Source organism: Lucilia sericata, unplaced genomic scaffold (genome assembly GCF_015586225.1).
Source record: "Lucilia sericata isolate MDLA Ls3-8-SP2 unplaced genomic scaffold, ASM1558622v1 Contig000171F_arrow, whole genome shotgun sequence".
NCBI lineage: Eukaryota > Metazoa > Arthropoda > Insecta > Diptera > Calliphoridae > Lucilia > Lucilia sericata.
In genome coordinates, this window is record NW_023994200.1 from 422,454 (window position 1) to 442,013 (window position 19,560).

Sequence of the window (19,560 nt, forward strand, 5' to 3'; positions counted from 1 at the left end):
AACTTTTTCGTTTAGATTGTTTTTTTTTTTTTTCAAAAGATACATTTGTATATAATTGTTATTACTGCTGTTGCCGCGTTGTTGTTGTTGTTGTTGTTGTTTTTGGGTGTGACAGTAATGTTAACGCCTGCAATAAGCGATAACCTATTAAAATGCCAAAAAGTGCCAGCCCTGCGATTAATCTTCAGTTGTATTATCAATGTTGACATCAATTTTTTTAAGCTAAAACAAAATACATACATACAGAGAAAAAACAACAAAAGGAGATGATCAAAGAAGTATTAGTTTATACATGTGCTCGACGTTTTTTATTTTAAAATCTCGCATTTTTAAATTTTTAAAAATTGTCTTTTTTTATACAAAATTTTTGAAAAACTCTCTTTTTACAGAAAATTTTTAAAACTCTTTTTTTATAAAAACATTTTTTCTCTTTTTATAGAAAATTTTTGAAAAATTCTCTTTTTATAGAAAATTTTTGAAAAATTCTCTTTTTATAGAAAAATTTTGAAAAATTCTCTTTTTATAGAAAATTTTTGAAAAATTTTTTTTTATAGAAAATTTTTGAAAAATTCTCTTTTTATAGAAAATTTTTGAAAAATTCTCTTTTTATAGAAAATTTTTGAAAAATTCTCTTTTTATAGAAAATTTTTGAAAAATTCTCTTTTTATAGAAAATTTTTGAAAAATTCTCTTTTTATAGAAAATTTTTGAAAAATTCTCTTTTATAGAAAATTTTTGAAAAATTCTCTTTTTATAGAAAATTTTTGAAAAATTCTCTTTTTATAGAAAATTTTTGAAAAATTCTCTTTTTATAGAAAATTTTTGAAAAATTCTCTTTTTATAGAAAATTTTTGAAAAATTCTCTTTTTATAGAAAATTTTTGAAAAATTCTCTTTTTATAGAAAATTTTTGAAAAATTCTCTTTTTATAGAAAATTTTTGAAAAATTCTCTTTTTATAGAAAATTTTTGAAAAATTCTCTTTTTATAGAAAATTTTTGAAAAATTCTCTTTTTATAGAAAATTTTTGAAAAATTCTCTTTTTATAGAAAATTTTTGAAAAATTCTCTTTTTATAGAAAATTTTTGAAAAATTCTCTTTTTATAGAAAATTTTTGAAAAATTCTCTTTTTATAGAAAATTTTTGAAAAATTCTCTTTTATAGAAAATTTTTGAAAAAATTCTCCTTTTATAGAAAATTTTTGAAAAATTCTCCTTTTATAGAAAATTTTTGAAAAATTCTCCTTTTATAGAAAATTTTTGAAAAATTCTCCTTTTATAGAAAATTTTTGAAAAATTCTCCTTTTATAGAAAATTTTCAGAAATTTTCACAGAAATGTTCTCATCGATATCAGAGTCGTTCGTGCAAAATTTGAGGATTTTCGCTTTAATAGTTTCTTAGATATACTTTTATTGTACTTAATTCACATGGGAGGTGCCACGCCCCCTATTGCGAGTTAGATATACGAAGTTATTTGGGAGGTGCCACGCCTACTACAGCTCAAAGATGTCCATACAAAATTTAAAGTCTCTAGCTGTTGCACTTTCTGATATTTGTATGACGAAATTTTTTACTTTACGGGCAATTTCAAAAAGTTTTGAGTTTGTCGTTGCTATTTACATATATTGATGTTGTTGGTTTTGCAATTTTAACAATATTTCAAACTTAAATTTTCATTTTACACATGTAATCAAAATATCAAGGGTAACCAACCAAAAATAAAAGGCGTTTCTCTACAACACAGTTTGAGTTCTTAAGGTTTGTTATTTCAAAGGATTTAAAATATTTTGTGCAAAAAAAGGATCATTCGAAAACAACAAGAAGGCTTTTCTCCACAAACAAATCTACAAAAAATCTCTTTTAATAGAATGTCTAAATATTATTGCAACAACAAATACTCAAAAAGAGCCATAAGATGTTTATAAGTTGATTGCTGTAAAGCATAAAACAAAAAAAAAAGATACAAAATCTAAACTATGAGATATGAGATACAAGATACAAAAACTAAAACTCTAATGTGAGAATAAATATACACACATTCACCTAACTATACAATAACACATGTGTAATTCGTAAAGTGTCTATGTATACGGGTGGCCGGGCTTAAATTTAATTGAAGTTTTAAGGTGATTTATGTTTACATTTGTTAATCCATCCTAGGAAAGGTGTAACTAAACACACACATGTATGTATATATTTAAGTGGTCTGGTATTGTGCTGAAAATTATTTCACATTGTTTGAGAATTTTCTAAAGGCTTTAATTGTTGGATTTTAGTAAATTAAGGTTTCCAGTTTGTTCCAACAAAAAGTTTGCAAGCATTTTGAGCAAAAGTATAGTAAGCTATTGTTCATATTGTTGTACATATATATTTATTGGCATTATAATGGAAAAAATATAACTTATGGGATTTTGCCGTATTCTTTATTGTGAATTTTGTATTTTGTACGTTATTATGTTGTAATACTTTTAAATTGTGTAAATGTTACTTTTAAGGGATAAAATAACAATACGAAAAGTTATTTTATAAAACTGCTAAATAATAAGGTATTTAAATAAAGTGTTATACCATTATAAGACTATTTAAAATCACAAAACTCTTGTAATGACAAAATTTCTATATGTTTTAAAACAAAAATGTTTTTTTTTTCTTATTAAAATATTATTAATTTATAAAATCTGTTATAAAAGAAACCTTATTCTAAACATTACCAATACTATTAGAATGTAAAGTGAAACCATTAAATTTCAAATGAAAATGTTTGTTTCTTGGCCGGATATACATACATGTTTATGGATAAAGTGTTATTGTATATAGTTTTTTGGAAATTGATTAAAACATAAATGGTTAAACCATAAAATATTTGTTAAAATAGTTCAAAAGAATACGGGAAATAATAAAATTATGAAAAATAAATTATTTTCATTAAAAGTTTATTAAGGAAAATTTTTAACAAATCAAACCATATACATTTAAATAATGATTATTCTTTGAATTAGATAAAACAAAATCAATTCAAACGGAAACGCAAGCGTTAAAATAATTATTGACTATAAAGTTTATAAAGAATAAATAGTTATAAGAAAATTTGATTTGCATATTTTTAATAATAGCAATAAAACTTCATATCCAATAGTAAATAATCATTACAGATCTTAATTTACATAACATTTTTAAATAAAAATTTTTATTTTTATTTATAAAAATTTCTCTACTTTAAGAAAATGTCTCTATTTTTAATAAATTTTCGAAAATATTTTTATACCCTACAACACTATAGTAGGTGAGGGTATTAACACCTAAAAATATTGGTCCTATATCCACCTTAAGGCCTCAGAATCATTTTCTGAATCGATTTAGAAATATCCGTATGTCTGTGTGTCCATGTAAACCTTATGCGCACGATACAAGTCGAAATTTTCAAGATAATTTGATGAACTTTGGAACATACTCTTCTTTTGATCCAAGCCTATCGAAAATATTAAAAATAGGTCCATTATTTCGTCTAGCTCCCATGCAAACATACCCGAATAAGACTTTTCAGCTCTTAAAAATGTTAAATGTTATTTTATCTCTCCAAAAATCGGCAGAAATTAATTTTATTTAAGTCAAAATGGTACTGCAAATTTTCGTAATAATCGGTATTCAGTTGACCCCATTCAAAGTCCCCTTCAGAAGGTAAAAATTCACTTATAAATGGTAATATCTAATGAAATTCTGCATAAATAACTTTAATGTAGACGTAAACCCCTCTACCAAAAAAAGAGACCTATCTCTCGAGAAAGATACCCTCTTCGTAACATTGCATTTATGTATATCTGCAATATCAAAAGTATTTTTAAAAAATGTACCAGAAAGTCTTTTTTTATATATTTTCGTTCAACCCGGACACTACGTGTTTCATTTTATGTTTATATATATATTCAATATTTTAGAAATCTCAATAAGTATCAGTTGAAGCTCGAAAACAAAAAAAAAAGACATATTTTATTTAATTTCATGTTTCTAAGTTCAATATTATCGAAAATTCAAAAAGTACCAGTTAAAGAACGAAAAAGTACCAGAAATTACTCCATTTTAGATATTTATTCACATAAGTCCCTGAATGCTTAGTTTTGAGTTTCTATGTTCAATTTAATTAAAAACTCAAAAAGTAGCAGATGAAGAACGAACAAGTACCAAATGGATATCTTTTATAGGTTCTTATTTCTTCCGGGCTCTAAATGCCTAATTTTATGTCTCTAGGTTCAATATTATAGAAAATTCAAAAAATACCTTTTGAAGGACGAAAATGTACCAAATATTCCCCTTTTATGGGTTTTCATTTACTCCGGGCTCTATATGTTTAATTTCATGTTTATAGGTTCAATATTATAGAAAATTCAAAAAGTACCTTTTGAAGGACGAAAATGTACCAAAAAGTCCCATTTTATAGATTCTTATTTTCTCTGGGCTCTACATTCTTAATTACATTTTTCTAGGGTCAATATGATAGAATATTGAAAAAGTACCTTTTGTAGAACGAAAAACTACCAAAGGGTCCACTTGTATTGTTTCTCACTTATATGAGGCACTACATGCTTAATTTCATGTGCCTAGTTTCAATATTATAGAACATTAAAAAATGTACCAAAAACTTCCCTTTAATAGAATTAATGAATAAAATCAAATTTCATACTTCTATCTTTTGGTACTTTTTTCTCCCTATTGAAGTAATAAGCCAATCCTTAACCCCCTTATTCAAACCCCCTTATGCAAAAAGTACCAAAAATATGTACAATTTTCACCTCTTAAACCCTTATGAATGAGTCAAAAATATTTTTTGTATGTTTATTGGTTTAAAAGATACATGGGGTGCAAAAAAAGTACCAAAATACAGTTTTTACCCTTTTATTCCCTAAAGGGGCCGAATTTGAAGATAGTACCAAACAACTGTCCGCTTATTTTTAAATGAACGGAGATATGAGGTAACCGAATTTACCCTTTTTTGCCCTTTTTACCCCCTAAACATTCGAATTTCAAAAAATCCAGCGCTTTAGCTTAAACCGTTTAGGCTGTGCGTTGATGTATCAGTCAGTCAGTGAGTCAGTAACGTTAGAATTTTCTATATATATATATATTACTACAAAGTTCTGAAGTTCATTTCTTACATATAATTTTTCAAAAAAACTATTTTAAAGTTTTTTGTAAAAAGAGTATTTCTCATCTGTATCACGCTTTTTTTATGTACCCCTCTAAAGCTCCCCGATTTCAGCTCGAATACCTACAACTAAAAGGAAACAAATGAACGTTATTGTTGTTTTATTTACAGTAGATTCCTAAACTTATATTCAGCAACAGGGTCTCATGTAAACCAGCTAAGCAATGACTTCAACTCACTACTTGCTCATGTAAAAAATTATAAAGAAACAAAACTTTTTATAAAACAAAAATTGTGCATGTAATGCAAACACACAATAATTCAATTAAACAAAAAAATTTAAACACAAACAAAAAGTTGGTAAGTTTTTTTTGTTTTAATTCGCCACTTTTGTTTTAGTCATTAATTGAACATGAAACACTCTCTCTTTTTCCTGTTCGTTGTAACACAATAACTGACCTCCTGGGATGACCTAACGTTCCATCTTTGTTAATGTGATGACGATGTAGTGAATATTATTGAATGCGTGGGACTCTCTAACTGATTCTCCATTAAAATAAAGTAATAATAAAAATGTATTTCCCCCTCTTACTCAGACCAAATAACAAATGAAAAAACATGATTTTGAAATGCTAAAAAACTACAAGTATTGACACAATCAAATTGTATAAAAAAACAGTTTATTTGTAAAATAATTATTATGTCTGTCAGTCTATTCATTTGTTTATTGGCCTTTGTGTGTGAATGTAAGTTTTTTTGTGAGTTTGATTATTTGTGCTTTTATTTGATTGTTTTCTCCAATTATTTGTATTTTGATTAATTGATTAGTGTGGAACTTTTGCCTAATTTAACAATTTCAAATAAATTCATTAACACACATACACAACAAATTCACTCATTTAAACTCATACATACAAACAAACAAAAAAGCACAAGTCGTCATTTAGTCAGTCATTCAGTCATTGATTCATTCATTCGTAAGTATGTTTTTCTGTCCGTCCATCTGTTCATTCATTCATTTATTTATCTGTGTATAGTTGTGATTGGATATGAAATCGAGTAGAGTGGAGTAGCCGTGGCAGCAATACGAAGAAGATAAATTAATTTACAATGTGGTAGAAATGGGCGTTAGTAATGCTTTTTTCGGCTTTTTCTTCTTTACATTGTCTCTGTCCGTCTGTCTGTCTGCCAGTTTGTGCTTTAAAAGCGTGGTTGTGCACAAGAATTCAACAAGTTTTTTCTTTTTTTCCTTCCTTCTTTGTAAATATTCAAATTGGCTGTTAAAATTTCGCCTCCTCTTCAGCGGTTTCATCAACAACTCCGTCTGCCGTCTGTCCGTCCGTCTATTTTGTACTCATTTTTAAAAACAGTTTTTTATTTATCATCACATTCATGCTAAATTGCTGTCATAACAAACTTCCCACTATTCGACATATTTTTGGTTGTACTGTGAATATTTGTCAAACATTTTTGTTACAATACTAAATTAATGTTTCGCAATTAACTTAAATTTCAATTTTTAATTTATGTGTAATTTAGGATAAAAATGTTTGTAATATTTTCGAATGACAGCCTAAAGGATTTGTAAAGAAAATATTTTTCATAGAATTTATGAAAAATGTACTGTTAAAATTGGAGAGCTTTTTTTAGCTTTATACAGTTTACGAGACAGATTTTTTATTTCTTTTTGAGACCTTGGTATACTACAGAGAACGGTGGGTGAAAAAGACAAATAACGTTGAGCTCAAATTCAGAAAATTTTAGTTAAACTCAGTTTAGTTAAATTTCAGTTGATGAAAATATTTGAAAAAATCCTCAAAGGGTATTATGCTGATGTTTGTGACACCAAAAAATACTACTTTAAAGTATAACAATCGGCTCAGAATCACTTTCTGAATCGATTTAGATATGTCCATCTGTGTGTCCATGTAATTTTCGTAATGATTAGGGGGCTTAGGGGATAAAAAAAGAGTAAAAACGGGTAAATTCGGTAACCTCATATCTCCTAAACTAGAAAAGATACAAAAACAGTTTAAAGCTTATTGTCGTTCATTTAAAAAATAAGCGGATAGGTGTCTGGTACTTTTTTCAAATTCGGCCCCTTTAAGGAATAAACGGGTAAAAGCTGCATTTGGTATCTTGTATCTTTTAAACCAGTGAACAAAAGATATTTTTGACTCCTTTATAACTTAACGAAAAAATAAAAATACGAATTTAGTACTTTTTGGATATTCGGTCGTTTAAGGGCTGAAAATTGTACATATTTTTGGTACTTTCTGCATAAAATATTGTTTCCTATGAATTGATTTGTACATGTAAATGAATACTTAATGATGGGCTCCCGCTATGATATTGCAACTTTTTGGAATAACATATTTATTACTTCAATAGGGAGAAAAAAGTACCAAAAGGTTGAAAATTGAGTTTTCTATTACATTTAACCTAGAATCATGAAATTAGGCATGCAAACCCGGAGTAAATGAGAATCTATAAAAGGGGAATTTTTGGTACTTTTTTGTTCTTCAAAAGGTATTTTTTGAATTTTATATAATATTGAACCTATAAACATGAAATTAAAGACTTAGAGCCCGGAGTAATTGGGAACATATAAAAGTGGACTTTTTGGTACTTTTTCATTCTTCAATTTTTTTTTTTTTGTATTTTCTATAATATTGAATCTAGAAGCATGAAATTAAACATGAAGAGCCCTGATTAAGTAAGAACCTTTAAAAGTGTACTTTTTGGTACTTTTTCGTTCTTCAAACGGTTCTTTCTGAATTTTTTTTATAATATTGATCCTAGAAACATGAAATCTTTAAAAGGAGGCTTTTTGATATTGCAGACAGGCCTGCCAGATTTGCCGATTTATCGGCATTTTGCCGATATTTTACCTTCAAAATAGTAAAGTGCCGATTTTCCGATTTTTGCTTCAAAAATGCCGATTTTTTACTCAATCGAACAAATTAACGAATTTATTATAACTTTACATAAGCAAAAATTACATGGAGCTTTTAAAACAATTGGGAAAGGAAAATTTACAGTACGGTAAAACACAATCCATCACCAATGTCAATTGGATCGATTATGAAAAGGAAACACAATTTATGTATGAAAATCTTAAATAGGATCTAAAAGTCTGATCTAAGGGTGCTAAAATTTTAAAATTTTTAAGAAATTTTTTATGATTCGAAAATAAATTTACACATTTTTGTGGAAAAATTAAAAAATCTGGAGAAAATTTCCCATTATAAAAATGTACTCAGCAAAATCTTAACCTATCCGATTTTTGTTCGACGATAACCAATAACAAATGTGATAACCCCACTTTCCTGGATTTAAAATCGGCTTTGCAGTAATTTTCTGTGTTTATTAGTCTATTCTATTTGATCGTGCAATTTGGAATGGTTTTAACAAAAATTTAAAAAACAATATTTTTTCAAAAAACTTCTAATATTGACTAGGATTATAACCATTAACTAATTCCATATTAGACACACGCTCTAGACAATTGGTTACAAATCCTATTGTAAAAATTAATTAATATTGTTGATAACGATCACTCACTGTCAAGTGATGTATGAAATAACTACATCACTCATAACCAAAATGTGAAAATTTTTTACAGTAATCCACAAATAATTATACATTTACATTTTTCTGCAAAATGATACAAATTCTAATAGATTTTATTACAGTAAAAAAAAGTTTCGGTGTACCCTTACAAAGAGTTCTTTTATTAGACCTATTCTGAATAAAAATTCCCTGAGTTATGCATGTATGTAAAAACAATATTGTGATTTTTGAATTTATTTGTGTTATGTTTCTTTGGTACAAAATAGTGTTTCTTTCAATTGTCGATTTAGTGCCGATTTTTAAAACATAAGTGCCGATAAATGCCGATTTTTTGGGAAAAAATTGCCGATATTTCTACAAATTTATCTGGCAGCCCTGATTGCAGATATACGATCAGGGTAGCGAAGCACACCAAAATGTATAAGAATAGGGCCATATTAACCCCCTGCGCCATATAACTCCTTTTTTAGAAAAATTTCTTTTTTTTTGTCAACAAATTGTTAAAATATTAAGGTAATAATCAAAATTAATGCTTGATTATTAAAAACTATTAAACATTTTTAACATAATCAGTAGTGTATGGTATCACATGGTCGCCCATGGCCGACTGTACATTCTTATTTGTTTTTAATATTATTTTTATAAAAAAATTTGATAGAGTTTCTTTTAATAAAAAATTGGTGATAGATTTTCTTTTTATAAAAATTCCAACAATTTCTTTTTACAGAAAATTTTCGATAAATTTGTCTTTTAAAGAAAATTTTTGTAATATTTCTTTTCATAGAGATTTTTTTAAATTGTTAATTTATGAAAACTGTTCAATAAATATTTTGATTATATGAAAATCAAACTCAATTATTAAAATAATGAATAATCAATTATGTTTATCCAAAACATTATAAAATGCAATACAAAAGTTAAATCAGCTACTGGTTTCTTAAACATTTTATTTCGTTAACAATAGCTTAAACTCAGATAAAGATATCATGTCATAAAGTCATAAAATCCTATTTAAAAAATAAACTCGTAAAAAATGTCGAACAAAAACATAAAAAAATCATAGATTTCTTAAATCAAAAATAAATTTCCATATCTATTGTTAAAGTTTTCTGTTTTGTTTTAATTCATGAAAAGGATATCTCAGTTATTTTCACTTTTCATAAAACAACCACATCACATTACATTAGAAGGCATTTGATTTCATTTTATTACATTTAAATTTACAGATTTTTTTTATTGTTTTCTATTTTTGATTCTCTTCCATTTGAATAGAAAAAATCGTTAAAAATTTATTACCTCAGTGGGGTCATAAATATTGACTGCAAGCAAATGTGGTGACATTGTAGAACACTGTGACTGACTTCTCGTTGTTTGAATACAGTATTTTGTTTCTTATATTTTTTTAAATACATTTTTTTATTTTAATATTTTGTTTTGTTTTCTTTATATATATATATTTTTTTTAAAGCTTAAAACAATAATAAAATATAAATATGTATATATTTTTGTATGTGCATTTATTTGTATTTATTTATACAGATATGTATTTATTTTCATTTTATTTTATGATATCTTGATAATTTATAGCTTTTAAATTGTCCCTTTTGTATTTGAGCATAAATATTTTTCTATATTTGGTAGGTGTTTTGGGCTATAAAAAATCTTTACCATTTGGCTGTGTGGTTCCGTTCCCGTTTGCTAGTACGTTTATACGTTCGTATGTAGATTATACTTGTTTGTATATATTCCTTTAATAGACTTTTTACTAACTGTGCATTGCATGAGCGATCGAATGCATGAATTAAAGTTCGAATATCGTTTTTGTTTTGTATTAAAACAAGTGTCAAATACTAAAACGGCCTAAGAATAAAATGTAACAATGGGTTTTTTGTTTTATAGGCTTTTTCTTAAATCAAAATGCATAAAATAAAATAATCGTAAAATATAAATATTGTCCATAAAATTTGTTTGCTCTCGCATGAGGGGCTATAAAAAAATTATGTATTTTTTAATATAGCATTTTCACTTTAAGTTTTAGGATAATAGCAATTCTAATTTATGCACTTTCAAAAGTTTTATGTTAAAATTGTATAAGAAAATATGAAATGAATACAAATTTATAATATTTTTTTATAGAGATCATGACATGATCCAAAAATTTTGTTATCATTTAGGGCTTAGCACCCCATTTAAGCATATGTTTGATTTTTATACCCTACACCACTTTAGTGGGGAGGGTATATTGGATTTGTGCTGATGTTTGTAACATACAAAAATATTCGTCCTAGACCCACCTTAAAGTATACCATTCGGCTTAGAATCGTTTTCTGAGTCGACTAAGCTATATCCGTCCGTCTGGCTGGCTGGCTGTCCATGTAAACCTTGTGCACGCACGTTTTATTTGACCCAAGGACGAAGCCTATTGAAAATGGTTAAAATCGGTCCATTATTTCACCTAGCCCCCATACAACAGAACCCCCCGAAAGGTGCTTCTGAGCTCATAATTATGTTAAACATACAGATATATCGATAAAATACGGCACAACTAAGTTTTATAGAAGTCTTGATGACTCTGCCAAATTTCATAAAGATCGGGCCCCATTTGACCCTAGCTCCCATACAAAGTCCCCTTCAGAAAATTACTTGAATGTCCCAAATTAACTTATAAACACAAATATCGCGTTGAAATTCAGCACAATCAAATATTATGTAAATATAAATATATGCACAAAATCTTATCGGGCTTGGTCCATATTTGCCCCTAGCCCCCATATAAAGACTCTTTCAGAAAATTAGTTTTTCATCCATAAATTGCTTAGAAGTATCGGAACAAGCTTTATTATGAAAAATAAATCACATTTAATATTCATAACTGGTGTAGGGTATCATATGGTCGGCCACGCCCGACTATACTTTCTTACTTGTTAAATTTGATTGCTTTAAAATAAAAAAAAAAAAAAATTTGTAATTTTTTATCTAAACAACAGTTTATTGAAATATTTAATCAAAGATTAAAAACATTTTATTACCATTAAACATGTTTGAGGTTTTCTCTCCGAAAAAGAGAAAAAACCTAATTGTCAAGATTTGATTCTTTATAAATATTTGCATTTCACACCTCTACAAAGTACCGAAACAATGTGTTTTTACCACGAAATCATTGTTTAAATACAACACATTTTTTATACTTTTATACGCAACTTGTCAGAGTGTTTAATTCAGAATCTTTATTTGAAATTTACACCTCTTGCTCTCTAAATAATATTATCTTAGGATCAAATAAACAAATAAATGTAAATATACAAAAAAGCAAAAAAAAAAAAAAAATAATAAAATAGAAAAATATTAAGAAAAAATATGACAGCGATAAAAATCACTTGTTGTGCAGTTGTACAAATATGCATTAAGAAAGACATAAAAAAAAATAGTTGTAAAATAGTTTAGGAAAGAAAAACCTCAGATGCATTCATTTTATATCATGGGGAAATCTATGTACATACGAGTGAGTACTTGTACAAAGGTAGAAATAAATAGTAATAAAATTATAATAAATCATGTTGGTTTTGAAAAAATCACGTACAAAACCCTAATATTAAATGTAAACGTCCGTCATCGTCATCATCACCATCACTGGCGGCATTAAAAAACATTCACATCAGCGACACATATTTTCAGTCTCATACTAAATACATACATACGCAGGTACATTTAATATAAAAATCTGTAGTATGTACTTGTTCCAAACTGACTGACACTTTTTGAAAAGAATGAAAACATTCGTATACATACACAACGTGGGGTCCTGTGAGTTACTGTCAGCGTAAATAGTTGTGTGGCATTCGTAAGAGGATATAATTTGTTGTTGCTGTTGCAAGTTCCTATTTTTAACCTACCAGGTTGTTGTACCTGTTTAGAAAATAAAACTAAACACACACGCTTACTTAGAAATATTTTTATAGAATTTTAGATAAATGGCAATAGAAACAATTAATCTGTATGTGCTTTATGAAATATAAATTATAATTAAAATTATAAAAAAATAGGAAAAATGTCATAATATTTATCATTCTTAAATAAGGATTAGCTGAAGGGATCATATATGAAAGAATTACATACAACAAACGTGAGCTCAAGGCGACCACCTACATAAATATGTATGCTTGTATGATATACACTCTCATTAATAAACTACATTCAAAGGAAGGAATTGACACAGGAAGTGTGAGAGTAAAAGTGTATAGTTCGTAGATTAAATTAAAGCTATTAATAAAAATATCCATTTTAGTAATGAAATAAAATAAATTATAATACTTCTGAGTGTAATGGATTTACAAGTACCGTACTAGTTCAGTTTTAGTTCAGTTCTAGTTCAGTTCTTGTTCAGTTCTAGTTCAATTCTAGTTCAGTTCTAGTTCAGTTCTAGTTCAGTTCTAGTTCAGTTCTAGTTCAGTTCTAGTTCAGTTCTAGTTCAGTTCTAGTTCAGTTCTAGTTCAGTTCTAGTTCAGTTCTAGTTCAGTTCTAGTTCAGTTCTAGTTCAGTTCTAGTTCAGTTCTAGTTCAGTTCTAGTTCAGTTCTAGTTCAGTTCTAGTTCAGTTCTAGTTCAGTTCTAGTTCAGTTCTAGTTCAGTTCAGTTCTAGTTCAGTTCTAGTTCAGTGTTAGTTCAGTTCTAGTTCAGTTCTAGTTAAGTTCTAGTTCAGTTCTAGTTCAGTTCTAGTACAGTTCTAGTTCAATTCTAGTTCAGTTCTAGTTCTAGTTCAGTTCAGTTCTAGTTCAGTTCTAGTTCAGTTCTAGTTCAGTTCTAGTTCAGTTCTAGTTCAGTTCTAGTTCAGTTCTAGTTCAGTTCTAGTTCAGTTCTAGTTCAGTTCTAGTTCAGTTCTAGTTCAGTTCTAGTTCAGTTCTAGTTCAGTTCTAGTTCAGTTCAGTTCTAGTTCAGTTCTAGTTCAGTTCTAGTTCAGTTCTAGTTCAGTTCTAGTTCAGTTCTATTTCAGTTCTAGTTCAGTTCTATTTCAGTTCTAGTTCAGTTCTAGTTCAGTTCTAGTTCAGTTCTAGTTCAGTTCTAGTTCAGTTCTAGTTCAGTTCTAGTTCAGTTCTAGTTCAGTTCTAGTTCAGTTCTAGTTCAGTTCTAATTCAGTTCTAGTTCAGTTCTAGTTCAGTTCTAGTTCAGTTCTAGTTTAGTTCTAGTTCTAGAATTTTGCCAAACTTTTTCTACCGACAATTTTCCATTCTACCGACAAAATTCCCTTACATTATGATTTAGTTTAGATAACAAAGCATGCACTGGTTATTACGAAATTTTAAATCATGTATCCTGGTATTAAACAATTTTTATATGGATTAGTTAGTTGTCGGGAAAAATATTTTTTTTCTGAAATAAACAGCTTTTAAATAAATCCCTCTTAATATTGTTTTAAATATTAGTATTAAATATTTTTCAGTAAGATCTCAAAACAATTCCTTTTATTAAATTTAAAATTCTGATAAGAGTATAAAATGAAAACAAAAAGGTGTTTTTATTATAAAAAAATAAATAATAAACAAAAAATATTATAGTTTTTATTTATTTACTTTTTTGTATGTAACTGTGTATTTGCGTTATATTTGTTTGTATTGGTTGAACAAATACATTCATAAATATATTTTTTTGTTTTTATTATTTGTATGCTTTGAAGGACAAATGCACAATAAATAAACTTTAAACATACAAACAGAAACAACAACTAAAAAATAAATTAAATGCCATAAAGAATGAATGAAAAAAGGATGTAAGCACGCGAATGCAATAATAAATGCGTTTGTATTTGTGAATGAATGAGTTTTTTTTTTTTACACCTACCTACCAAACACACGCACACACTCATACTAATATCCTTATCCACCAGCAGCAGTAAATAAAATGCAAACAAATGTGTGTTTGTGAAATAAAAAGTAAAAATATCGCATTTGTACGTGAAATTTTTATGATAAATGTGTGTGAGTTATTCTTATCCTTATTTTGGTGGGAAAATCGTACGTGTGAGAATATCACGTTTATACGCGCATTAAATATATTTGGAAAGTAGTTATTTAATAAATTATTATCACTTGGGAAATTAAAAAGAGAATAATTAACAAGGTCACTACTAAATAGTGACCTTGTGGGACTTTTCTGCAGACAATGCATGCGATGTTAGATAAACGGTTCTTAAACTAATTGTAATTTAATTACCGAAATTAGTACCTATAGCTACTTTATGTAAATATTTTTAGTTCAAGTAATTTAACCAGACATACACAGATTTTATCCTATGTGCTATTTATGAGGGTTTTCTTATTTCTTTTTTCGGAAATTCCGCGGTGTAATATTTTATAGACTAACTTAGAACAATTGTGTAATATTTGAGTTAAGTTCTAGATCCGTTCCGTTCTAGGTTAGTTCTAGTTTAATTCAGTTCAGTTCAGTTCTAGTTCAGTTCAGTTCTAGTTCAGTTCTAGTTCAGTTCTAGTTCATTTCTAGTTCAGTTCTAGCTCAGTTCTAGTTCAGTTCTAGTTCAGTTCTAGTTAAGTTCTAGTTCAGTTCTAGTTCAGTTGTAGTTCAGTTCTAGTTCAGTTGTAGTTCAGTTCTAGTTCAGTTCTAGTTTAGTTCTAGTTCAGTTCTATTTCAGTTCTAGTTCAGTTCTAGTTCAGTTCTAGTTCAGTTCTAGTTCAGTTCTAGTTCAGTTCTAGTTCAGTTCTAGTTCAGTTCTAGTTCAGTTCTAGTTCAGTTCTAGTTCAGTTCTAGTTCAGTTCTAGTTCAGTTCTAGTTCAGTTCTAGTTCAGTTCTAGTTCAGTTCTAGTTCAGTTCTAGTTCAGTTCTAGTTCAGTTCTAGTTCAGTTCTAGTTCAGTTCTAGTTCAGTTCTAGTTCAGTTCTAGTTCAGTTCTAGTTCAGTTCTAGTTCAGTTCTAGTTCAGTTCTAGTTCAGTTCTAGTTCAGTTCTAGTTCAGTTCTAGTTCAGTTCTAGTTCAGTTCTAGTTCAGTTCTAGTTCAGTTCTAGTTCAGTTCTAGTTCAGTTCTAGTTCAGTTCTAGTTCAGTTCTAGTTCTAGTTCAGTTCTAGTTCAGTTCTAGTTCAGTTCTAGTTCAGTTCTAGTTCAGTTCTAGTTCAGTTCTAGTTCAGTTCTAGTTCAGTTCTAGTTCAGTTCTAGTTCAGTTCTAGTTCAGTTCTAGTTCAGTTCTAGTTCAGTTCTAGTTCAGTTCTAGTTCAGTTCTAGTTCAGTTCTAGTTCAGTTCTAGTTCAGTTCTAGTTCAGTTCTAGTTCAGTTCTAGTTCAGTTCTAGTTCAGTTCTAGTTCAGTTCTAGTTCAGTTCTAGTTCAGTTCTAGTTCAGTTCTAGCTCTAGTTCAGTTTTAGTTCAGTTCTAGTTCAGTTGCATATTAATATTAGTTGAATATTAATATTATTTTTGTAACAACTTAAAAATTTCTAAAAAGAGTAAAAATAAAAACTAAATATTATGTGTCAATTAAAATCTTTAAAATAATTCTTATGATACAAACATATTTTTTTAATTTTCTGCAGTACAAATATTTTTTATTTAAGTATATATTATTTGCGCAAAAAAAAGAATAATCGTTGTGCGTGAGTCTGCATACGAAATTTTGTAAATTTATATTTGAATATACTCGTACCAGATGGACTTTATATTTACTTTGTGGTCATTGTAGAAAAACTACATGTAAAAAATAAGGTCACAGAGAAATGGGCAGAAAATTAAAAAAATCTCAAACATTTAAACATGTGCAACGTGAGTCATATACAGTACATGCAGATAGAACAAATAATAAGCTTACTTACAAATGAAAAAAATATATACAGAAACGTGTTGCAACTATTAAAAAAGGACCTACAAATACATACAGACAAACAAAAATAACTGGCTGCAACAACAATTCAACTACAAATACACACGTAGTGATGCAAATCTCTTTTTTACAAATGATATCTGCGTATGTACGATATAATTTGAAAAAGGACTTTTAAAATAAATAAATAAAATAATTACTAAACAAGTGCAGCAGTGTGTTGTGTTTATTTAGAATTTTTATCTTTCTAGTGATTTGTTTCTTAAAATATTTTCATTTTCACAGGCAGATGTTTGTTTTTTGACTGAACGATAAGAATGTTTCAATGTATTTAAAGGATACTCTGCGTAGTGTACCAGCATATTTAACTGCATTCTCTAAAAACAATCCTATGAAATTGATAATTAAACAGCATGAAGAAAATAGCAGAAGCGTCATATCCAACATGTACTGGGTTAAACTATTCCTAGCTGAACAAGTGCTGTGTGTTTTATTTAATTATTTGGAAATATCTGATGATGGTATGAACGTTTGTACAAGTAGTATGCACCACACATTTTGTATCCCGGATGAACAGGTATTATTTGCACTTAAGATAATTATTATACTCAAAGACTTATCTTGAAGTTTGCTTTACGAACAATACAAGTGTACTTTTTTGTGTTACAGGTGCAAACCCCTATCATTAGGAACAGTGGGTGATTGGAGTCGTAGATATTGTGGATGAAAAGTATATTAATATAAGAAGATTTTAAAGATAAAATCGTTTAAAGATTTGTAGATTTTTTAATGCAAAATTAGGATTCATATTTTATTCCATATTTTAAGGCCAGGAACGAATCTAACCAATTTCGGATACCCTGTATATATTACATTGATCGAAACAAATAGTAGCCGATCGGAGCAGAATTTGGATTATAAGGCGGGTGAGGTAAAACTTCCCCATATATGATAAAATATTGCTCTTTATTGTCTGACCGCATATTACGAGAATTTTTCGTCCAATGCTTGCTTTAAAGTAATCGGTTGAAATCAGTGCCGATTCCCCGTGATAGATTTCAGCAACTCATTACTAATTGGACTCTTTTGGTCCCACCATAACCGGGTTTCACTTAAAGCTTCATTTTCTATAGTGCCCACTATAAGGTTCAATAACTAAGTTAGAGAAACTGTCAGATATCTACCTCTCAAAATTAAATGGGACCTATGTCCCAGATGACCTATGTCCCAGTCATATAAAAATGTTTAGGAGCTTAAGTTTTATATAAAACTTATAATTGTTAAGTATTTGTGAATATTCAAGTAATATTCAGAAGAAGAACTTTTATATGAGGGTGGACTGTGGTTCGATTTTCAAAATATTGGCAAAATTATGCATGAATCATGGGTGTTCAAACGGTACTACGGGAGAACTTTTGTATAGAGACTAGGTGATAACATATACCGATATAGCTCAAGGAGATCATGCAGAATCATGGGTGTTCAAACGGTACTACGGGAGAACTTTTGTATAGAGATTAGGTAATATCATGAACCGATATAGCTAATGGAATACCATAGTGGGGTGGGTATTTGCGTTTGTACTGATTTATCCACTTTAAAGTAGTTCGATCGACTCTGACATGTTTGTCCGCCTGTCCGTCTAGCTTGTTGTATATATAAACCTGTGCAAGATACAGGCCACGATTTGATTCAAGATATTTAGATGAAATTTTGACTGTACGTGTTATCCAACTCAAGCACGAAGCCTATCGAAATATAATTGTAAAGTTAAGTATTTGTGAATGTTCAAGTAATATTCAGAAGCAGAATTTTTTTCAAAATATTGGCTAAACTATGCAGCAGTCATGCAGAATCATGGGTATTCAATTGGTACTACAAGAGAACTTTTGAATAGAGAATCGTGAATCGATATAGCTAATGGAGATCATACAGAATCATGGGTGTTTAAACGATACTACGGGGGAACTTTTGCATAGAGATTAGGTGATCTCATGAACCGATATAGCTAATGGAATACCATATTTGATCCACCCACTTTAAAGTAGTTCGATCGACTCTGACATGTTTGTTCGCCTGTCCGTCTGGCTTATTGTATATATAAACCTTGTGTGCAAGATTCAGGCCCCGATTTGATTCAAGATATTTTGATAAAATTTAGACTGTGCATGTTATCCAACTCAAGCACGAAGCCTTTCGAAAATGACTGATATAGGTGCATTATTTAACTTAGCCCCTATACAATCGTATCTTCCGTATTGGACTTTTTAGCTTATAACTACGACAAATATACTTGTATCTCAAATAGGCACAAATAAGTTTTATATAAGCGTTTCGGCAGTGCAATAACTTTTGTAATAATCGATTCACATTTGACTCTAGCCCCACATAAACTCCCCTTCAGAAAATAGCTTAAGCGTCCATAAAAATTGGGGTTAAAAACATTTTCCTAATTTTGTTATTTAGTATCAATTGAAACAAAAAAAGTTCGTGCTAAATTTTATTGAATTATTTAGGATATGATGACTGCCTAGTAATTCTGAGTCGATTTTCTTGAAATTCTAATAGAAACACCAATGTTCATATTAAACATTATTTAATGTAATGGCTGTAAAAAAGAATTTACAATTTCTTGACAAATACTTTTCCAATAATTGTTGACAGCACAAATTCCGTTCACTTTAAAACTGTGATATGTGAACCTCAGTCAGATTCTGTAAATTAAACATGTCATACTTAAAAACATAATACTCGCTCGCACATAACTTATTTCCACAAATTTACTTTCTTTTTATATTTTGGTGTTATTAAACATTTGACACATGCAATGAAATATCCAATTGGTATTTATAATATTTACTGACAGTTCTTTTCTTATTCTTTTTTTTTCGTTACAGGCATCATAAATTTAAAAGCCATATTTCGTATTAACAAACTTGTTATAGTGCTCTCAATTGATCAGCTTAAAAATATATAAAATCCATAAGAAAAATATATTACGCCCCAAGGAAATGCTACATATAATTTTTTATTCA